We start from the raw sequence: 23,133 nt of genomic DNA, 5'->3' as shown, positions 1-23,133 counted from the left end.
GGGCTGGAGGTTGCACTTGTCTAACAGGTATTGTCACTTGTGGGGGAGGAGGTGGATGATGTGGGGCAGGAGGCTGTCTTTGTGGGGTTAGAGGTGGCACTTGTGGGGCAGGAAGTTGATGATGTGGGGCATGAGCTGGCATTTGTGAAGCATGAGCTGGCACTTGTGAAGCAGGAATTGGCACTTTTGGGGCAGGAGGTGGAACTTGTGGGGTGGGAGGTGGAATTTGTGAGGCAGGAGGTGGCGCTTGGGCAGATTGTGTCACTCGTGGGCAGGGAGGTTGCACTTGTGGGGCAGGAGGTGAAAGTTGTGGGGCAGGAGGTGGCATTTGTGGTGCGTGAGGTAGCACTGATGGGGCAGGAAATTGAGCTTTGGGCAGGAGATGGCACTTGTGCAGAAGGAGGTGGTACTTGTTGGGCGGAAATTGGAACTTGTTGGGAGGGAAGAGGTACCTGTGGGGCAGGAAGTGGCTCTTGTGGGGCAGGAGCTGGCACTTGTGGGGCAGGAGGAGGAAGTTGGTCAGTCAGTGACACTTGTGGGGCAGGAGGTGGATTATTTGGGGGGGAGGAGGCTGTGGTGTGGACAAATGTGGCACTTGTGGGGCAGGAGCTGGCACTTGTGGGGCAGAAATTGGCACTTATGGGGCAGGAGGATGTCTTTGTCGGTCAGGAGGTGGCACTTGTGAGCAGGAAGTGGATGATGTAGTGCAGGAGCTGGCACTTGTGAAGCATGAGCTGGCACATGTGGGGCAGGAATTGGCACTTGTGGGGCAGGAGGTGGCACTTGTTGGGTGGGAGGTGGACGATGTGGGGCAGGAGGTGGCACTTGTGGAGCAGGAGGTGGAAGTTGCATTGCAGGATTTGGCATTTGTGGGTTGGGAGTTGGCACTTGTGGGGCATGAGGTGGAATTTGTAGGATGGTAGGTGGAACATGTGGGGCAGGAGCTGGCACATGTTGGGCAGGATGTGGCACACGTTGCCAGGAGTCGGCACTTGTGTGGCGGGATGTTGAAGTTGTGGGGTGGGAGGTGGCACTTGTGGAACAGGTATTGTCACTTGTGGGGGAGGAGGTGGATGATGTGGGGCAGGAGGTGGCACTTGTGGGGCAAGAGGTGGCACTTGTGGGGCATGAGCTGGCACTTGTGAAGCAGGAATTGGCACTTTTGGGGCAGGAGGTGGAACTTGTGGGGTGGGAGGTGAAACTTGTAAGGCAGGAGTTGGCACATGTGGGGGGGGAAATGGCACTTGTGGGGCAGGAAATGGCACCAGTGGGGTAGGATTTGGAACCTGTGGGGTAAGAAATGGCACTTGTTGGGCAGGAGGTGGCACTTGTGGGGCGGAAGTGGAACTTGTTTGTCATGTGGCCACAATTGTTGGGCGGGAGGTGGCACTTGTGGGGCAGGAGGTGGCACTTGTGGGGCGGAAATTGGAACTTGTTGGGAGGGAAGAGGTACTTGTGGGGCAGGAAGTGGCTCTTGTTGGGCAGGAGCTGGCACTTGTGGGGCAGGAGGTTGCACTTGTGTGTCAGGAGGATGAAGTTGGGCGGTCAGTGACACTTGTGGGGCAGGAGGTGGATTATTTGGGGGGGAGGTGGCAGTGGTGTGGCAAAATGTGGCACTTGTGGGGCAGGAGCTGGCAATTCAGGGGAATGAGCTGGCACTTGTAGGGCAGGAATTGGAACTTGTGGGGAAGGAGGTGGATGATGTGGGGCAGGAGGTGGCACTTGTGGGGCAGGAGGTGGAAGTTGAAGGACAGGACCTTGCACTTGTGGGGCATGAACTGGCACTTGTTGGGCAGGAGGTGGCACTTGTGGGGCGGAAGTGGAACTTGTAAAAAAGGAGGTGGAAATTGTGGGGCTGTAGGTGTAACTTGTGGTGCAGGAAGTGGAACTTCTGGGGCAGGAGGTGGCGATAGAGGGGCAGGAAGTGGCACTTTTGGGGCGGGAGTTGGCACTTGTGGGGCAGGAGGCTGCACTAATATGGCAGGAGGTGGCATTGTGGGGAGGGAGGTGGCAGGTTTTGGGCAGGAGGTGGCACTTGTGGGGCAGGAGGTGGATGATGAGGGGCAGGAGCTGGCACTTCTGAAGCATGAGCTGGCACTTGTGGGGCTGGAATTGGCAGTTGTGGGGCGGGAGTTGGCACTTGTGGGGCGGGAGTTGGCACTTGTGGGGCGGGAGTTAGAACTTGTGGGGCGGGTGGTGGCACTTGTGGGGCGGGAGGTGGCACTTGTGGGCGGGAGGCTGAATTTGTGGAGAGGGAGGTGGCACTTATGGGGCGGGAGGTGGCACTAGTGGGGCGAGAGGTGGCACATGTGGGGCAGGAGCTGGCACTTGCACGGCAGGAGGTGGAACTGGCGGGGCAGGAGGTGGCACTTGTGGGTCGGGAGGTGGCACTTGTGGGGCAGGAGGTGGCACTTGTTGGGCAGGAGTTGGCACTTGTGAGGCAGGAGGTGTCAGTTGTTTGGCGGGAGTTCGCACTTGTGGGTCGCAAGGTGGAAGTTGTGGGGCAGGAGGTGGCACTTGTGGGTCGGGAGGTGGAAGTTGTGAAGCAGGAGGTGGCACTTGTGGGGAAGGAGGAGGCACTTGTATGGCAGGAATTGGAACTTGTGGTGTGGGATGGGGTACTTGTGGGGAAGGAAGTGGCTCTTGTGGGGCGGGATGTGGCACTTGTGGGGCAGGAGGTGGATGATGTTAGGCTGGAGCTGGCGCTTGTGAAGCATGTGCTGGCACTTGTGGGGCAGGAATTGGCATTTGTTGTGCAGGAGGTGGCACTTATGGGTTTGGAGGTGGATGATGTGCGGCAGGAGGTGACACATGTGGGGCAGGAGATGGCACTTCTGGGGCAGGAGGTGGAAGTTGTGGGGCAGGATTTCGTACTTGTGGGGTGGGAGGTTGCACTTGTGGGGCTGGAGTTGGCACTTGTGGGGCGGGAGGTGGCACTAGTGGGGCAGGAGGTGGCACTTGTGGGGAGAGATGTGGCACTTGTGGGCGGGAGGTGGAATTTGTGGAGAGGGAGGTGGCACTAGTGGGGCGGGAGCTGGAACTTGTGGGGCGAGAGGTGGCACATGTGGAGCAGGAGCTGGCAATTTCGGGGCAGGAGCTGGCACTTGCACGGCAGGAGCTGGCACTTCCACGGCAGGAGGTGGTACTTGTGGGGCGGGAGGTGGCACTTGTGGGGCAGGAGGTGGCACTTGTTGGGCAGGAGGTGGCACTTGTGGGGCAGGAGTTGGATGATGTGGAGCCGGAAATGGTATTTGTAGGGCACAAGTGGATGTTGTGGGGCAGGATTTGGCACTTATGGGGCTGGAGGTTACACTTGTGGGGCAGAAGGTGGAACTTGTGCGACAGGAGATGGCACTTCTGGGGCAGGAGGTGGAAGTTGTGGGGCAGGATTTGGTACTTGTGGGGTGGGAGATGGTGGCATTTGTGGGGCTGGAGGTGGCACTTGTGGGATGGTAGGTGGAACTTGTGGGGCAAGACTTGGAACTTGTGGTGCAGGAGATATCACACGTTGGGCAGGAGTTGGCACTTCTGTGGCGGGAGGCTGAAGTTGTGGGGTGGGAGGTGGCACCTGTTGGGCATGTAGTGGCACTTGTGGGGTGGGATTTTTCACTTGTTTGTCATGTGGCCACAATTGTTGGGCGGGAGGTGGCACTTGTGGGGCAGGAGGTGGATGATGAGGGGCAGGAGCTGGCACTTGTGGGGCAGGAATTGGCAGTTGTGCGGCAGGTGGTGGCACTTGTTGGATGGGAGGTGGATGATGTGGGGCAGGAGGTGGCACTTGTGGAGCAGGATGTGGACGTTGCGTGGCAGGATTTGGCACTTGTGGGGCAGGAGGTGGAACTTGTGGGGCAGGAGGTGGCACTTGTGGCATGGTAGGTGGCACTTGTGGGGCAGGAGCTGGCACTTGTGGGGCAGGAGCTGGCACTTGTGGGGCAGGAGTTGGCACTTGTGGGGCTGGAGGTGGATGATGTGGGGCAGGAGGTGGATGATGTGGGGCAGGAGTTGGCACTTGTGGACCAGGAGGTAAAAGTTGCGGGGCAGGATTTGGCACTTGTGGGGCAGGATGTGGCACACGTTGGGCAGGAGTTGGCACTTGTATGGCGGGATGTTGAAGTTGTGGGGCGGGAGGTGGCATTTGTGGGGCTGGAACTGGCTCTTGTGGGGCAGGTGGTGGAAGTTGTAGGGCAGGAAATGGCACTTGTGGGGCAAGAAATGGCACTTGTGGGGCAGGAGTTGGCACTTGTGGGTCAGGTGGTGGCACTTGTGGTGTGGGAGGTGGCACTTGTGGAATTGGAGTTGGCACTAGTGCGGCAGAAGGTGGAAGTTGTGGGGAAGTATTTGGCACTTGTGGGGCAAGAGGTGGAACTTGTGGGGCAGGAGGTGGTCCTTGTGGGACGAGAGGTGGCACTTGTTGGGCAGGAGGTGCAACTTATGGGGCGTTACGTGGAAGTTGTGGGGCGGGAGGTGGCACCTGTGGAAATGGAGATGGCACTAGTGGGGCAGGTAGTGGCACTTGTGGGGCGGGATATGGAACTTATGGGGCAGGAGTTTACACTTTTGGGGCAGGAGGTGGAAGTTGTGGGGCTGGACGTGGCACTTGTGGGGCGGGAGTTCGCATTTTGGGGAGGGTGGTGGCACTTGTTTGGCAGGAGGTGGCACTTGTGGGGCAGGAGGTGGTCCTTGTGGGACGAGAGGTGGCACTTGTTGGTCAGGAGGTGGAACTTATGGGGCGTTACGTGGAAGTTGTGGGGCGGGAGGTGGCTCTTTTGAGGCAGGAGGTGGAACTTGTGAGCCAGGAGATGGAAGTTGTAGGGCGGGAGGTGGCTCTTGTGGGGCGGGAGGTGGCACTTGTGGGTCGGGAGGTGGCACTACTGGGGCAGGAGGTGGAAGTTGTGGAGTGGGAGGTGGAAATTGTGGAGCGGGAGGTTGCACTTGTGTGTCAGGAGGATGAAGCTGGGCGGTCAGTGACACTTGTGGGGCAGGAGGTGGATTATTTGGGGGGAAGGTGGCAGTGGTGTGGACAAATGTGGCACTTGTGGGGCAGGAGCTGGCACTTCAGGGGAATGAGCTGGCACTTGTAGGGCAGGAATTGGCACTTGTACGGCAGGAGGTGGAACTTGTGGGGCGGGATGTGGCACTTGTGGGATGCGAGGTGGCACTTGTGGGGCAGGAGGTTTCACTTGTGGGGCAGGAGGAGGCTGTTGTTGGGCGGGAGGTGGGACTTGTGTAACAAGAGGTGGAAATTGTGCGGTGGGATGTGGCACTTGTGGGGCAGGAGGTGGCACTTGTGGGGCGGGATGTGGCAGTTGTGGGGCAGATGATGACACCTGTGGGGCGGGAGGTGGATGTTTTGGGGAAGGAGGTTGAAGTTGTGGGGAGGGTGGTGGCACTTGTGGGGCGGGAGGTGGCACTAGTGGGGCAGGAGTTGGCACTTGTGGGGCAGGAAATGTTACTTGTGGGGCAAGAAGTGGCTATGAAAAGCAGGAGGTGGCACATGTGGGGCAGGAGTTAATTCTTGTGGATCTGGAGGTGGCACTTGTGGGCCTGGAGGTTGCACTTGTGAGGCGGGAGGTGGAAGTTGTGGGGCGGGTGGTGGCAGTTGTGGGGCTGGAGGTATCACTTGTGCGGCAGGAAGTGGCACTTGTGGAGCAGAAGGTGGCACTTGTGGGGAGGAGGTGACACTTGAGGGGCAGGAGCTGGCACTTGTGGGGCAGAAGTTGGTACATGTGGGTCGGGAGGTGGCACTTGTGGGGCAGGAGGTGGCACTTGTGGTGCGGGAGGTGGAACTTGTGGGGCGGGAGGTGGCACTTGTGGGTCAGGAGTTGGATTTGTGGGGCGGGTTGTGGCACTTGTGGGGCGGGAGGTGGCACTTGTGGGGCGTGAGGTGGAAGTTGTGGGGCGGCAGGTGGCAATTGTGGGTCAGGAGGAGGCATTTGTGAGGCAGGAGGTGGATGATGTGGGGCAGGAGGTGGCACTTGTGGGGAAGTAGGTAGCACTTGTGGGGCAGGAGGTGGCACTTGTGGGGCAGGAGGTGGCACTTGTGGGGCAGGAGGTGGCACTTGTGGGGCAGGAGGAGGCACTTGTGGGGCAGGAGGAGGCACTTGTGGGGAAGTAGGTAGCATTTGTGGGGCAGGAGGAGGCACTTCTGGGGCAGGAGGTGGCACTTGTGTGGCAGGAGGTGGCACTTGTGGGGCAGGAAAAGGCACTTGTGGGGCAGGAGGAGGCACTTGTGGGGCAGGAGGAGGCACTTGTGGGGAAGTAGGTAGCACTTGTGGGGCAGGAGGAGGCACTTGTGGGGCAGGAGGAGGCACTTGTGGGGCAGGAGGTGGCACTTGTGTGGCAGGAGGTGGCAATTGTGGGGCAGGAGGAGGCACTTGTGGGGCAGGAGGAGGCACTTGTGGGGAAGTAGGAGCTGGCACTTGTGGGGCAGGAGGAGGCACTTGTGGGGCAGGAGGAGGCACTTGTGGGGCAGGAGGTGGCACTTGTGGTGCGGTAGGTGGTCCTTGTGGGACGAGAGGTGGCACTTGTTGGTCAGGAGGTGGAACTTATGGGGCGTTACGTGGAAGTTGTGGGGCGGGAGGTGGCTCTTTTGAGGCAGGAGGTGGAACTTGTGAGCCAGGAGATGGAAGTTGTAGGGCGGGAGGTGGCTCTTGTGGGGCGGGAGGTGGCACTTGTGGGTCGGGAGGTGGCACTACTGGGGCAGGAGGTGGAAGTTGTGGAGTGGGAGGTGGAAATTGTGGAGCGGGAGGTTGCACTTGTGTGTCAGGAGGATGAAGCTGGGCGGTCAGTGACACTTGTGGGGCAGGAGGTGGATTATTTGGGGGGAAGGTGGCAGTGGTGTGGACAAATGTGGCACTTGTGGGGCAGGAGCTGGCACTTCAGGGGAATGAGCTGGCACTTGTAGGGCAGGAATTGGCACTTGTACGGCAGGAGGTGGAACTTGTGGGGCGGGATGTGGCACTTGTGGGATGCGAGGTGGCACTTGTGGGGCAGGAGGTTTCACTTGTGGGGCAGGAGGAGGCTGTTGTTGGGCGGGAGGTGGGACTTGTGTAACAAGAGGTGGAAATTGTGCGGTGGGATGTGGCACTTGTGGGGCAGGAGGTGGCACTTGTGGGGCGGGATGTGGCAGTTGTGGGGCAGATGATGACACCTGTGGGGCGGGAGGTGGATGTTTTGGGGAAGGAGGTTGAAGTTGTGGGGAGGGTGGTGGCACTTGTGGGGCGGGAGGTGGCACTAGTGGGGCAGGAGTTGGCACTTGTGGGGCAGGAAATGTTACTTGTGGGGCAAGAAGTGGCTATGAAAAGCAGGAGGTGGCACTTGTGGGGCAGGAGTTAATTCTTGTGGATCTGGAGGTGGCACTTGTGGGCCTGGAGGTTGCACTTGTGAGGCGGGAGGTGGAAGTTGTGGGGCGGGTGGTGGCAGTTGTGGGGCTGGAGGTATCACTTGTGCGGCAGGAAGTGGCACTTGTGGAGCAGAAGGTGGCACTTGTGGGGAGGAGGTGACACTTGAGGGGCAGGAGCTGGCACTTGTGGGGCAGAAGTTGGTACATGTGGGTCGGGAGGTGGCACTTGTGGGGCAGGAGGTGGCACTTGTGGTGCGGGAGGTGGAACTTGTGGGGCGGGAGGTGGCACTTGTGGGTCAGGAGTTGGATTTGTGGGGCGGGTTGTGGCACTTGTGGGGCGGGAGGTGGCACTTGTGGGGCGTGAGGTGGAAGTTGTGGGGCGGCAGGTGGCAATTGTGGGTCAGGAGGAGGCATTTGTGAGGCAGGAGGTGGATGATGTGGGGCAGGAGGTGGCACTTGTGGGGAAGTAGGTAGCACTTGTGGGGCAGGAAGTGGCACTTGTGGGGCAGGAGGTGGCACTTGTGGGGCAGGAGGTGGCACTTGTGGGGCAGGAGGAGGCACTTGTGGGGCAGGAGGAGGCACTTGTGGGGAAGTAGGTAGCATTTGTGGGGCAGGAGGAGGCACTTCTGGGGCAGGAGGTGGCACTTGTGTGGCAGGAGGTGGCACTTGTGGGGCAGGAAAAGGCACTTGTGGGGCAGGAGGAGGCACTTGTGGGGCAGGAGGAGGCACTTGTGGGGAAGTAGGTAGCACTTGTGGGGCAGGAGGAGGCACTTGTGGGGCAGGAGGAGGCACTTGTGGGGCAGGAGGTGGCACTTGTGTGGCAGGAGGTGGCAATTGTGGGGCAGGAGGAGGCAGTTGTGGGGCAGGAGGAGGCACTTATGGGGAAGTAGGAGCTGGCACTTGTGGGGCAGGAGGAGGCACTTGTGGGGCAGGAGGAGGCACTTGTGGGGCAGGAGGTGGCACTTGTGGTGCGGAAGGTGGAACTTGTGGGGCGGGAGGTGGCACTTGTGGGTCAGGAGTTGGATTTGTGGGGCGGGTTGTGGCACTTCTGGGGCGGGAGGTGGCACTTGTGGGGTGTGAGGTGGAAGTTGTGGGGCGGCAGGTGGCAATTGTGGGTCAGGAGGAGGCATTTGTGAGGCAGGAGGTGGATGATGTGGGGCAGGAGGAGGCACTTGTGGGGCAGGAGGAGGCACTTGTGGGGCAGGAATTGGCACTTGTGGGGCAGGAGGTGGCACTTGTGGGGCAGGAGGAGGCACTTGTTGGGCAGGAGGAGGCCGTTGTTGGGCGGGAAGTGGAAGTTGTTTGTTGGGAGGTGGCACTTGTGGGGCTGGATGTGGAAGTTGTGTGGCAGGATTTGACACTTCTGGGGCTGCAGGTGGCACTTGTGGGGTGGGTGGTAGAACTTGTGGGGGGTGAGGTGTAACTTGTGGAACGGGAGGTGACAACTGTGGGACAGGAGGAGGCACTTGTGGGTCGGGAGGTGGCACTTTTAAGGCGGGAGGTTGCAGTTGTGGGGCAGGAGGTGGAAGTTGTGGGGCGGGTAATGGAACTTGTGGGGCAGCACGTGGCACTAGTTGAGCAGGAGGTGGAAATTGTGGGGCGGGAGGTGAATGATATGAGGCAGGAGGTTGCGGTTGTGGGGCAGGAGGTGGCACTTATGGGGCAGGAGATGGTATTTGTTGTGCAGTAGGTGGCACTTGTGGAGTGGGAGATGGAAGTTGTGGGGCAGGAGGTGACACTTGTGGGGCGGTTGGTGGATGATGTGGGGCAGGAGTTGGCACTTGTGGGGTAAGGGTTGGCACTTGTGGGGTGGGAGGAGGCACTTGTGTGGCGGGGGGTGGCAATTGCTGGGTGGGAAGTGGCAGTTGTGGGACAGTAGGTTGAAGGTTTGGGGCAGGAGGTGGCACTTGTGGGGTGGAAGGTAAGAAGATTTGGGGTGTGACGTGGAAGTAGTGGGGCGGGAGGTGGCACCTGTGGGGCGGGAGGTGGCACTTGTGTGGCTGGAGGTTGAGGTTGTGGGGCGAGAGGTAGCACTTGTGGGGCAGGAGCCGGCACTTGTGGGGCAGGACGCGACAAATGTGGTGCAGGAAATGGCACTTGTGGGGCAGGAGTTGGCACTTGTGGGTCAGGTGGTGGCACATGTGGGGCGGGGGTCGACGTTGTGGGGCAAGAGGTGTAACTTGTGGGGCAGGAGGTGGCACTTGTGTGGCGGGAGGTGGCACTTGTGTGGCGGGAGGTGGCAATTGTGGGGCAGGAGATGGCACTTGTGGAGCAGGAGGTGGAAGTTGCACGTCAGGATTTGGCACTTGTGGGGCGGGAGATGGCACTTGTGGGGCAGGAGGTGGCAAATGTGGTGCAGGAAATGGCACTTGTGGGGCAGGAGTTGGCACATGTTGGATAGGAGGTGGCACTTGTGGGGCAGGAGGTGGATGATGTGGGGCAGGAGCTGGCAATTGTGAAGCATGAGCTGGCACTTTTAGGGCTGGAATTGGCACTTGTGCCACAGGAGGTGGCACTTGTGGGGTGGGAGGTGGATGATGTGGGGCAGGAGGTGGATGTTGCGTGGCAGGATTTGGCCCTTGTGGGCCGGGAGATGGCACTTGTGGGGCAGGACGTGGCACTTGTGGAGCGGGAGGGGGCACATGTGGGTCAGGTGGTGGCACTTGTGGGTCAGGTGGTGGCACTTGTCGGGCGGGATGTGGAAGCTGTGGTGCGTGAGGTGGCACTTGTGGGGCGGAAGTTGACACTGTTGGGGTGTGAGGTGGCACTTGTGGGGCGGAAGGTGGCACTTGTGGGGCAGGATGTGGCACTTGTGTGTGGGAGGTGGAGTTTGTGGAGAGGGAGGTGGCGCTTGTGGGGAGGAGGTGGAACTTGTGGGGCGGGAGGTGGAAGTTGTGATGCAGGAGGTGGTACATGTGGGGCGGGAGGTGGAAGTTGTGATGCAGGAGGTGGTACATGTGGGGCGGGATGTGGCACTCGTGAGCAGGGAGGTGGCACTTGTGGAACTTGTAGCAGGTGTAACTTGTCGGGCAGGAGGCGGCTCTTGTGGGGCTGGAGATTGATGTTGTGGGTCAGGAGGTGGCACTTGTGGGGCAGGAGGTGGATGATGAGGGGCAGGAGCTGGCACTTATGAAGCATGAGCTGGCACTTGTGGGGCAGGAATTGGCACTTGTGGGGCAGGAGGTGGCACTTGTTGGATGGGAGGTGGTTGATATGGGGAAGGAGGTGGCAATTGTGCGGTTCGAGGTGGCACTTGTGAGGCGGCAGGTGGATGATGTGGGGCAGGAGTTGGCACTTGTGGGTCGGGAGGTGGCACTTGTGAGGCGGGAGGTGGCACTTGTGGGGCAAAATGCAACACTTGTGGGGCAGGAGGTGGAAGTTGTGGAACAGAAGGTGGCACTTGTGGGGCGGGTGGTGGCACTTGTGGGGCGGGATGTGGCACTTGTGGGGCGGGAGGTGGGTCTTGTGGGGCCAGAGGTTGAGGTTGTGGTTCGGGAGGTGGCACATGTGGAGCAGGAGCCTACACTTGTGGGGCAGAATGTGGCACTTGTAAGGCAGGACGTTGAAATTGTGGAGCAGGTTGTGGCACTTGTGGGGCAGGAGGTGGAAATTGTGGGGCAGGAGGTGGTAATGGTGGGGCAGGAGGTCGCACTTGTGGGCCAGGAGTTGGAAGTTGTGGGGCGGGAGAATGTGGAAGTTGTGAGGCAGGAGATGGAAGTTGTGGTGCGGGAGGTGGAAGTTGTAGGGCGGGAGGTGGCACTTGTGGGGCGGGAGGTGGCACTGATGGGGCAGGAAATTGAGCTTTTGGGGCAGGAGATGGCACTTGTGGGGCGTAAGGTGGAACTTATGGGGCAGGAGGTGGAACTTGTGGAGCAGGAGTTGGTACTTGTGGGGCGGGAGGTTGGAGTTGTTGGGCAGGAGGTGGCATTTTGAGGCAGAAGGTGGCATTTGTGTTGCAGGAGGTGGCAATTGTGGGGCACGAGTTGGAAATTGTTGGGCAGGAGGTGGAAGTTTTGGGGCAGGGTTTGGCAGTTGTAGGGCGGGAGGTGGCACTTGTGTGCCAGGAGGTGGAAGTTGTAGGGCAGGAGGTGGCACTTGTGGGGCGGGAGGTGGCACTTCTGGGGCAGGAAATGGAGCTTTTAGGGCAGGAGGTGGAACTTGTGCAGAAGGAGGTGGTACTTGTTGGGCGGAAATTGGAACTTGTTGGAAGGGAAGAGGTACTTGTGGGGCAGGAGCTGGCACTTGTGGGCCAGGAGGAGGAAGTTGGTCAGTCAGTGACACTTGTGGGGCAGGAGGTGGATTATTTGGGGGGGAGGTGGCAGTGGTGTGGCAAAATGTGGCACTTGTGGGGCAGGAGCTGGCACTTCAGGGGAATGAGCTGGCACTTGTAGGGCAGGAATTGGCACTTGTGGGGCAGGAGGTGGATGATGTGGGGCAGGAGGTGGCACTTGTGGGGCAGAAGGTGGATGATGTGGGGCATGAACTGGCACTTGTGGGGCATGAGCTGGCACTTGTGGGGCAGGAGGTGGACTTGCAGGGTGACAGGTGGAACTGGCGGGGCAGGAGGTGGCACTTGTGGGGCAGGTGTGGCACTTGTGGGGCAGGAGGTGGAAGTTGTGGGGCGGTAGGTTGCACTTGTGCGTGGGAGGTGGATGTTGTGGGGCAGGAAATGGCACCTGTGGGGCAGGAGGTGGTGCTTTTGGGGCAGGAGGTGGCACTCGTAGGTCAAGAGGTGGAACTTGTTGGGCAGGAGGTGGCTCTTGTGGGGCAGGAGGTGTCAGTTGTTTGGTGGGAGGTGGCACTTGTAGGGCAGGAGGTGGCACTTGTTGGGCAGGAGGTGGCACTTGTGGGGAAGGAGGTGGCACTTGTGGGGAAGGAGGTGGCACTTGTATGGCAGGAATTGAAACTTGTGGGGTGGGATGGGGTACCTGTGGTGAAGGAAGTGGCTCTTGTGGGGCAGGATGTGGCACTTGTGGGGCAGGAATTGGCACTTGTGGGCAGGAAGTGGATGATGTGGTGCAGGAGGTGGCACTTGTGAAGCATGAGCTGGCACATGTGGGGCAGGAATTGGCAGCTGTGGGGCAGGAGCCTACACTTTTGGGGCAGAACGTGGCACTTGTTTGGCAGGAGGTTGAAGTTGTGGTGCAGGATGTAGCACTTGTGGGGCAGGAGCTGTAAATTGTCTGGCGAGATATGGCATTGTGGGGCAGGAGGTTGCACTAGTTTGGCAGGAGGTGGCACTTGTGGGGCGGGATGTGGATGATGTGGGGCGGGAGGTGGCACTTGTGGAGCAGAAGGTGGATGATGTGGGGCAGGAGCTGGCAATTGTGAAGCATGAGCTGGCACTTGTGGGGCAGGAGCTGGACTTGCAGGGTGACAGGTGGAACTGGCGGGGCGGGAGCTGTCACTTGTGGGGCAGGAGGTGGCACTTGTGGGGCAGGAGGTGGCACTTGTGGGGCAGGTGTTGGCACTTGTGGGGCAGGAGGTGGAAGTTGTGGGGCGGTAGGTTGCACTTGTGCGTGGGAGGTGGATGTTGTGGGGCAGGAAATGGCACCTGTGGGGCAGGAGGTGGCGCTTTTGGGGGAGGTGGTGGCATTTGTTGGGCGAGAGGTGAAACTTATGGGGCAGGAGGTGGCACTTGTAGGTCAAGAGGTGGAACTTGTTGGGCAGGAGGTGACACTTGTGGGGCAGGAGGTGTCAGTTGTTTGGCGGGAGGTGGCACTTGTGGGGCAGGAGGTGGCACTTGTGGGGCAGGAGGTGGCACCTGTGGGGAAGGAGGTGGCACTTGTATGGCAGGAATTGAAACTTGTGGGGTGGGATGGGGTACCTGTGGTGATGGAAGTGGCTCTTGTGGGGCAGGATGTGGCACTTGTGGGGCAGGAGCTGGCACTTGTGGGGCAGGAACTGGCACTTGTGGGGCAGGAATTGGCACTTGTGGGCAGGAAGTGGATGATGTGGTGCAGGAGCTGGCACTTGTGAAGCATGAGCTGGCACATGTGGGGCAGGAATTGGCAGTTGTGGGGCAGGAGCCTACACTTTTGGGGCAGAACGTGGCACTTGTGGGGCAGGAGGTTGAAGTTGTGGTGCAGGATGTGGCACTTGTGGGGCGAGAGGTGGCACTTGTGGGGCAGAAGGTGGATGATGTGGGGCAGGAGCTGGCAATTGTGAAGCATGAGCTGTCACTTTTGGGGCAGGAATTGTCAGTTGTGCGGCAGGAGTTGGCACTTGTGGGGCAGGATGTGGCACACGGGCAGGAGTTGGCACTTGTGTGGTGGGATGTTGAAGTTGTTGGGCGGGAGCTGGCACTTGTGGGGCTGGAAGTGGATGATGTGGGGCAGGAGCTGGCACTTGTGAAGCATGAGCTGGCACTTGTGGGGCAGGAATTGGCACTTGTGGGGCAGGAGGTGGAAGTTGCAGGGCAGGATTTGGCATTTGTGGGGCGGGAGGTGGCACTTGTGGAACAAGTATTGTCACTTGTGGGGGAGGAGGTGGATGATGTGGGGCAGGAGGTGGTACCTGTTGGGCAAGAGGTGGCAATTGTGGGGCAGGTGCTGGCACTTGTGGGGCATGAGCTGGCAATAGTGGGGCAGGAATTGGCACTTGTGGTGCAGGAGGTGGATGATATGGGGCAGGAGGCAGTCTTTGTGAGGTTGGAGGTGGCACTTGTGGGGCAGGAAGTTGATGATGTGGGGCAGGAGCTGGCACTTGTGAAGCATGAGCTGGCACTTGTGGGGCAGGAGCTGGACTTGCAGGGTGACAGGTGGAACTGGCGGGGCAGGAGGTGGCACTTGTGGGGCAGGAGGTGGCACTTGTGGGGCAGGTGTTGGCACTTGTGGGGCAGGAGGTGGAAGTTGTGGGGCGGTAGGTTGCACTTGTGCATGGGAGGTGGATGTTGTGGGGCAGGAAATGGCACCTGTGGGGCAGGAGGTGGTGCTTTTGGGGGAGGTGGTGGCATTTGTTGGGCGAGAGGTGAAACTTATGGGGCAGGAGGTGGCACTTGTAGGTCAAGAGGTGGAACTTGTTGGGCAGGAGGTGACACTATTGGGCAGGAGGTGTCAGTTGTTTGGTGGAGGTGGCACTTGTGGGGCAGGAGGTGGCACTTGTGGGGCAGGAGGTGGCACTTGTGGGGCAAAAGGTGGCACCTGTGGGGAAGGAGGTGGCACTTGTATGGCAGGAATTGAAACTTGTGGGGTGGGATGGGGTACCTGTGGTGAAGGAAGTGGCACTTGTGGGGCAGGATGTGGCACTTGTGGGGCAGGAGCTGGCACTTGTGGGGCATGAACTGGCACTTGTGGGGCAGGAATTGGCAGTTGTTGGGCAGGAGCCTACACTTGTGGGGCAGAACGTGGCACTTGTGGGGCAGGAGGTTGAAGTTGTGGTGCAGGATGTAGCACTTGTGGGGCAGGAGCTGTAAATTGTCTAGCGAGATATGGCACTTGTGGGGCAGGAGGTTGCACTAGTTTGGCAGGTGGTGGCACTTGTGGGGCGGGATGTGGCACTTGTGGGGCGAGAGGTGGCACTTGTGGGGCAGAAGGTGGATGATGTGGGGCAGGAGCTGGCAATTGTGAAGCATGAGCTGTCACTTTTGGGGCAGGAATTGTCAGTTGTGCGGCAGGAGTTGGCACTTGTGGGGCAGGATGTGGCACACGGGCAGGAGTTGGCACTTGTGTGGTGGGATGTTGAAGTTGGGCGGGAGGTGGCACTTGTGGGGCTGGAAGTGGCAGTTGTAGGGCTGGAGGTGGCACTTGTGGAATTGGAGTTGGCACTAGTGGGGCAGAAGGTGGAAGTTGTGGGGAAGTATTTGGCACTTGTGGGGCAAGAGGTGGAACTTGTGGAGCAGGAGGTGGCATTTGTGGAGCATGAGTTGACACTTGTGGGGCAGGAGGTGGCACTTGTGGGGCAGGAGGTGGTCCTTGTGGGACGAGAGGTGGCACTTGTTGGGCGGGAGGTGGAACTTATGGGGCGTTACGTGGAAGTTGTGGGGCGGGAGGTGGCTCTTCTGAGGCAGGAGGTGGCACATGTGGGCCAGGAGATGGAAGTTGTAGGGCGGGAGGTGGCACTTGTGGGGCAGGAGGTGGAAGTTGTGAAGCGGGAGGTGGCATTTGTGGGGCGAAAGGTGGCATTTGTGGGGCAGGAGGTTGCACTTGTGGGGCAGGAGGTGGCACTTGTGGGGCGGAAATTGGAACTTGTTGGGAGGGAAGAGGTACTTGTGGGGCAGGAAGTGGCTCTTGTCGGGCAGGAGCTGGCACTTGTGGGGCAGGAGGTTGCACTTGTGCATCAGGAGGAGGAAGTTGGGCGGTCAGTGACACTTGTGGGGCAGGAGGTGGATTATTTTGGGGGGGAGGTGGCAGTGGTGTGGCAAAATGTGGCACTTGTGGGGCATGAACTGGCACTTGTGGGGCATGAACTGGCACTTGTGGGGCAGGAATTGGCACTTGTTGGGTGGGAGGTTGACGATGTGGGGCAGGAGATGGCCCTTGTGGAGCAGGAGGTTGAAGTTGCAGGGCAGGAGCTGGCACTTGTGGGGCAGGAGCTGGCACTTGTGGGGAGGAGCTGGCACTTGTGAGGCAGGAGCTGGCAATAGTGGGGCAGGAATTGGCACTTGTGGGGCAGGAGGTGGATGATGTGGGGCAGGAGGCTGTCTTTGTGGGGTTGGAGGTGGCACTTGTGGGGCAGGAAGTTGATGATTTGGGGCAGGAGCTGGCACTTGTGAAGCATGAGCTGGCACTTGTGGGGCGAGAGGAGCTGGACTTGCAGGGTGACAGGTGGCACTTGTGGGGCAGGAGGTGGCACTTGTGGGGCAGGATGTGGCAAATGTGGTGCAGGAAATGGCACTTGTGGGGCAGGAGTTGGCACATGTGGGATAGGAGGTGGCACTTGTGGGGCAGGAGGTGGATGATGTGGGGCAGGAGCTGGCAATTGTGAAGCATGAGCTGGCACTTTTAGGGCTGGAATTGGCACTTGTGCCACAGGAGGTGGTACTTGTGGGGTGGGAGGTGGATGATGTGGGGCAGGAGGTGGAAGTTGCGTGGCAGGATTTGGCCCTTGTGGGGCTGGAGATGGCACATGTAGGGCAGGACGTGGCACTTGTGGAGCGGGAGGGGGCACTTGTGGGGCCTGAGGTGGCACTTGTAGGGCAGGAGGTGGCATTTGTGGGGCGGGAGGTGGAAGCTATGAGGCAGGGGGTGGCACTTGTAAGGCAGGAGGTAGAACTTGTGGGGGAAAAGTTGGCACTTGTGGGGCGCGAGTTGGCACTTGTGGGGCAGGTAGTTGCATTCGTGGGGCAGGAGTTGGCACTTGTGGGTCAGGTGGTGGCACTTGTGGGGCGGGATGCGGAAGTTGTGGGGCGTGAGGTTTCACTTGTGGGGCGGAAGTTGACACTGTTGGGGTGTGAGGTGGCACTTGTGGGGCGGAAGGTGGCACTTGTGCGTGGGAGGTGGCACTTGTGGGGCAGGAGGTGGCACTTGTAGGGCAGGAGGTGGCATTTGTGGGGCGGCAGGTGGAAGTTGTGATGCTGGAGGTGGTACATGTGGGGCGGGAGGTGGAAGTTGTGATGCAGGAGGTGGTACATGTGGGGCGGGAGGTGGAAGTTGTGATGTAGGAGGTGGTACATGTGGGGCGGGAGGTGGAAGTTGTGATGCAGGAGGTGGTACATGTGGGGCGGGAGGTGGAAGTTGTAGGGCAGGAGGTGGCAATTGTGGGGCGGGAGGTGGCACTTCTGGGGCAGGAAATGGAGCTTTTAGGGCAGGAGGTGGAACTTGTGCAGAAGGAGGTGGTACTTGTTGGGCGGAAATTGGAACTTGTTGGGAGGGAAGAGGTACTTGTGGGGCAGGAAGTGGCTCTTGTGGGGCAGGAGCTGGCACTTGTGGGGCAGGAGGAGGAAGTTGGTCAGTCAGTGACACTTGTGGGGCAGGAGGTGGATTATTTGGGGGGGGAGGTGGCAGTGGTGTGGACAAATGTGGCACTTGTGGGGCATGAACTGGCACTTTTGGGGCAGGAATTGGCACTTGTGGGGCAGGTGGTGGCACTTGTTGGGTGGGAGGTGGACGATGTGGGGCAGGAGGTGGCACTTGTGGAGCAGGAGGTGGAAGTTGCATTGCAGGATTTGGCATTTGTGGGTTGGGAGTTGGCACTTGTGGGGCATGAGGTGGAATTTGTGGGGTGGTAGGTGGAACATGTGGGGAAGGAGCTGGCACTTGTGGGGCAGGATGTGGCACACGTTGCCAGGAGTCGGCACTTGTGTGGCGGGATGTTGAAGTTGTGGGGCGGGAGGTGGCACTTGTGGAACAGGTATTGTCACTTTTGGGGGAGGAGGTGGATGATGTGGGGCAGGAGGTGGCAACTGTGGGGCAAGAGGTGGAAGTTGTGGGGCATGAGCTGGCACTTGTGGGGCAGGAATTGGCACTTGTGGGGTAGGAGGTGGATGATATGGGGCAGGATGCTGTCTTTGTGGGGATAGAGGTGGCACTTGTGGGGCAGGAAGTTGATGATGTGGGGCATGAGCTGGCATTTGTGAAGCATGAGCTGGCACTTGTGTACCAGGAATTGGCACTTTTGTGGCAGGAGGTGGAACTTGTGGGGTGGGAGGTGGAATTTGTGGGGTGGGAGGTGGAATTTGTGGGGTGGGAGGTGAAACTTGTAAGGCAGGAGTTGGCACATGTGGGGGGGGAAATGGCACTTGTGGGGCAGGAAATGGCACCAGTGGGGTAGGATTTGGAACCTGTGGGGTAAGAAATGGCACTTGTTGGGCAGGAGGTGGCACTTGTGGGGCGGAAGTGGAACTTATTTGTCATGTGGCCACAATTGTTGAGCGGGAGGTGGCAATTGTGTGGCGGGAGGTGGAAGTTGTGGGGCGGGAGGTGGCACTTGTGGGGCAGGAGGTGGCAATTGTGGGGCGGGAGGTGGATGATGTGGGGCAGGAGGTGGCACTTGTGGGGCGGAAATTGGAACTTGTTGGGAGGGAAGTGGCTCTTGTGGGGCAGGAAGTGGCTCTTGTGGGGCAGGAGCTGGCACTTGTGGGGCAGGAGGTTGCACTTGTGGGTCAGGAGGAGGAAGTTGGTCAGTCAGTGACACTTGTGGGGCAGGAGGTGGATTATTTGGGGGGGGAGGTGGCAGTGGTGTGGACAAATGTGGCACTTGTGGGGCAGGAATTGGCACTTGTGGGGCAGGTGGTGGCACTTGTTGGGAGGTGGACGATGTGGGGCAGGAGGTTGCACTTGTGGGGCAGGAGGTGGCACTTGTGGAGCAGGAGGTGGAAGTTGCATTGCAGGATTTGGCATTTGTGGGTTGGGAGTTGGCACTTGTGGGGCATGAGGTGGAATTTGTGGGATGGTAGGTGGAACATGTGGGGCAGGAGCTGGCACTTGTGGGGCAGGATGTGGCACACGTTGCCAGGAGTCGGCACTTGTGTGGCGGGATGTTGAAGTTGTGGGGCGTGAGGTGGCACTTGTGGAACAGGTATTGTCACTTGTGGGGGAGGAGGTGGATGATGTGGGGCAGGAGGTGGCACCTGTGGGGCAAGAGGTGGAAGTTGTGGGGCATGAGCTGGCACTTGTGGGGCAGGAATTGGCACTTGTGGGACAGGAGGTGGATGATATGGGGCAGGAGGCTGTCTTTGTGGGGATAGAGGTGGCACTTGTGGGGCAGGAAGTTGATGATGTGGGGCATGAGCTGGCATTTGTGAAGCATGAGCTGGCACTTGTGTACCAGGAATTGGCACTTTTGTGGCAGGAGGTGGAACTTGTGGGGTGGGAGGTGGAATTTGTGGGGTGGGAGGTGGAATTTGTGGGGTGGGAGGTGAAACTTGTAAGGCAGGAGTTGGCACATGTGGGGGGGGAAATGGCACTTGTGGGGCAGGAAATGGCACCAGTGGGGTAGGATTTGGAACCTGTGGGGTAAGAAATGGCACTTGTTGGGCAGGAGGTGGCACTTGTGGGGCGGAAGTGGAACTTATTTGTCATGTGGCCACAATTGTTGGGCGGGAGGTGGCAATTGTGGGGCGGGAGGTGGAAGTTGTGGGGCGGGAGGTGGCACTTGTGGGGCAGGAGGTGGCAATTGTGGGGCGGGAGGTGGATGATGTGGGGCAGGAGGTGGCACTTGTGGGGCGGAAATTGGAACTTGTTGGGAGGGAAGTGGCTCTTGTGGGGCAGGAAGTGGCTCTTGTGGGGCAGGAGCTGGCACTTGTGGGGCAGGAGGTTGCACTTGTGGGTCAGGAGGAGGAAGTTGGTCAGTTAGTGACACTTGTGGGGCAGGAGGTGGATTATTTGGGGGGGGAGGTGGCAGTGGTGTGGACAAATGTGGCACTTGTGGGGCAGGAATTGGCACTTGTGGGGCAGGTGGTGGCACTTGTTGGGAGGTGGACGATGTGGGGCAGGAGGTTGCACTTGTGGGGCAGGAGGTGGCACTTGTGGGTCAGGAGGAGGAAGTTGGTCAGTCAGTGACACTTGTGGGGCAGGAGGTGGATTATTTGGGGGGGAGGAGGCAGTGGTGTGGACAAATGTGGCACTTGTGGGGCATGAACTGGCACTTGTGGGGCAGGAGGTGGCACTTGTGGGGAGAAAGGTGGCATTTGTGGGGCAGGAGCTTGCACTTGGGGCAGGAGGTGGCACTTGTGGGGCAGAAATTGGAACTTGTTGGGAGGGAAGAGGTACTTGTGGGGCAGGAAGTGGCTCTTGTTGGGCAGGAGCTGGCACTTGTGGGGCAAGAGCTGGCACTTCAGGGGAATGAGCTGGCATTTGTGGTGCAGGGGGTGGATGATGTGGGGCAGGAGGTGGCACTTGTGGGGCAGAAGGTGGATGATGTGGGGCATGAACTGGCACTTGTGGGGCATGAACTGGCATTTGTGGGGCAGGAGGTGGTCGTTGTGGGGCAGGAGGTGGCACTTGTTGGGTGGGAGGTGGACGATGTGGGGCAGGAGATGGCACTTGTGGAGCAGGAGGTGGAAGTTGCAGGGCAGGAGGTGGCATTTCTGGGGTGGGTGGTGGCACTTCTGGGGCAGGAATTGTCAGTTGTGCGGCAGGAGTTGGCACTTGTGGGGCAGGAGCTGGCAATTGTGGGGCATGAGCTGGTACTTGTGGGGCAGGAATTGGCACTTGTGGGGCAGGAGGTGGATGATGTGGGGCAGGAGGCTGTCTGTGGGGTTGGAGGTGGCACTTGTGGGGCAGGAAATTGATGATGTGGGGCAGAAGCTGGCACTTGTGAAGCATGAGCTGGCACTTGTGGGGCAGGAGCTAAACTTGCAGGGTGACAGGTGGAACTGGCGGGGCAGGAGGTGGCACTTGTGGGGCAGGAGGTGGCACTTGTGGGGCAGGAGGTGGCACTTGTGGGGCAGGTGTTGGCACTTGTGGGGCAGGAGGTGGAAGTTGTGGGGCGGTAGGTTGCACTTGTGCGTGCGAGGTGGATGTTGTGGGGCAGGAAATGGCACCTGTGGGGCAGGAGGTGGCGCTTTTGGGGGAGGTGGTGGCATTTGTTGGGCGAGAGGTGAAACTTATGGGGCAGGAGGTGGCACTTGTAGGTCAAGAGGTGGAACTTGTTGGGCAGGAGGTGACACTATTGGGCAGGAGGTGTCAGTTGTTTGGTGGGAGGTGGCACGTGTAGGGCAGGAGGTGGCACTTGTGGGGCAGGAGGTGGCACTTGTGGGGCAGGAGGTGGCACTTGTGGGGCAAAAGGTGGCACCTGTGGGGAAGGAAGTGGCACTTGTATGGCAGGAATTGAAACTTGTCGGGTGGGATGGGGTACCTGTGGTGAAGGAAGTGGCTCTTGTGGGGCAGGATGTGGCACTTGTGGGGCAGGAGCTGGCACTTGTGGGGCATGAACTGGCACTTGTGGGGCAGGAATTGGCATATGTGGGCAGGAAGTGGATGATGTGGTGCAGGAGCTGGCACTTGTGAAGCATGAGCTGGCACATGTGGGGCAGGAATTGGCACTTGTGGGGCAGGAGCCTACACTTGTGGGGCAGAACGTGGCACTTGTGGGGCAGGAGGTTGAAGTTGTGGTGTAGGATGTAGCACTTGTGGGGCAGGAGCTGTAAATTGTCTAGCGAGATATTGCACTTGTGGGGCAGGAGGTTGCACTAGTTTGGCAGGAGGTGGCACTTGTGGGGCGGGATGTGGCACTTGTGGGGCGAGAGGTGGCACTAGTGGGGCAGAAGGTGGATGATGTGGGGCAGGAGCTGGCAATTGTGAAGCATGAGCTGTCACTTTTGGGGCAGGAATTGTCAGTTGTGCGGCAGGAGTTGGCACTTGTGGGGCAGGAGTTGGCACACAGGCAGGAGTTGGCACTTGTGTGGTGGGATGTTGAAGTTGGGCGGGAGGTGGCACTTGTGGGGCTGGAAGTGGCAGTTGTAGGGCTGGAGGTGGCACTTGTGGAATTGGAGTTGGCACTAGTGGGGCAGAAGGTGGAAGTTGTGGGGAAGTATTTGGCACTTGTGGGGCAAGAGGTGGAAGTTGTGGAGCACGAGGTGGCATTTGTGGAGCATGAGTTGACACTTGTGGGGCAGGAGGTGGCACTTGTGGGGCAGGGGGTGGCACTTGTGGGGAAGGAGGTGGCACTTGTGGGGCATGAACTGGCACTTGTGGGGCAGGAATTGGCATATGTGGGCAGGAAGTGGATGATGTGGTGCAGGAGCTGGCACTTGTGAAGCATGAGCTGGCACATGTGGGGCAGGAATTGGCACTTGTGGGGCAGGAGCCTACACTTGTGGGGCAGAACGTGGCACTTGTGGGGCAGGAGGTTGAAGTTGTGGTGCAGGATGTAGCACTTGTGGGGCAGGAGCTGTAAATTGTCTAGCGAGATATGGCACTTGTGGGGCAGGAGGTTGCACTAGTTTGGCAGGAGGTGGCACTTGTGGGGCGGGATGTGGCACTTGTGGGGCGAGAGGTGGCACTAGTGGGGCAGAAGGTGGATGATGTGGGGCAGGAGCTGGCAATTGTGAAGCATGAGCTGTCACTTTTGGGGCAGGAATTGTCAGTTGTGCGGCAGGAGTTGGCACTTGTAAGGCAGGATGTGGCACACGGGCAGGAGTTTGCACTTGTTTGGTGGGATGTTGAAGTTGTTGGGCGGGAGGTGGCACTTGTGGGGCTGGAAGTGGCAGTTGTAGGGCTGGAGGTGGCACTTGTGGAATTGGAGTTGGCACTAGTGGGGCAGAAGGTGGAAGTTGTGGGGAAGTATTTGGCACTTGTGGGGCAAGAGGTGGAACTTGTGGAGCAGAAGGTGGCATTTGTGGAGCATGAGTTGACACTTGTGGGGCAGGAGGTGGCACTTGTGGGGCAGGAGGTGGTCCTTGTGGGACGAGAGGTGGCACTTGTTGGGCGGGAGGTGGAACTTATGGGGCGTTACGTGGAAGTTGTGGGGCGGGAGGTGGCTCTTTTGAGGCAGGAGGTGGCACTTGTGGGCCAGGAGATGGAAGTTGTAGGGCGGGAGGTGGCACTTGTGGGGCAGGAGGTGGAAGTTGTGGAGCGGGAGGTGGCATTTGTGGGGCGAAAGGTGGCATTTGTGGGGCAGGAGGTTGCACTTGTTGGGCAGGAGGTGGCACTTGTGGGGTGGAAATTGGAACTTGTTGGGAGGGAAGAGGTACTTGTGGGGCAGGAAGTGGCTCTTGTCGGGCAGGAGCTGGCACTTGTGGGGCAGGAGGTTGCACTTGTGCGTCAGGAGGAGGAAGTTGGGCGGTCAGTGACACTTGTGGGGCAGGAGGTGGATTATTTGGGGGGGAGGTGACAGTGGTGTGGCAAAATGTGGCACTTGTGGGGCAGGAGCTGGCACTTCAGGGGAATGAGCTGGCACTTGTAGGGCAG

This window comes from Coturnix japonica, chromosome 17 (genome assembly GCF_054131305.1).
Source record: "Coturnix japonica strain WE chromosome 17, WE-NBRP24, whole genome shotgun sequence".
NCBI classification, from domain to species: domain Eukaryota; kingdom Metazoa; phylum Chordata; class Aves; order Galliformes; family Phasianidae; genus Coturnix; species Coturnix japonica.
Note: the sequence above shows the minus strand (reverse complement) of the source record.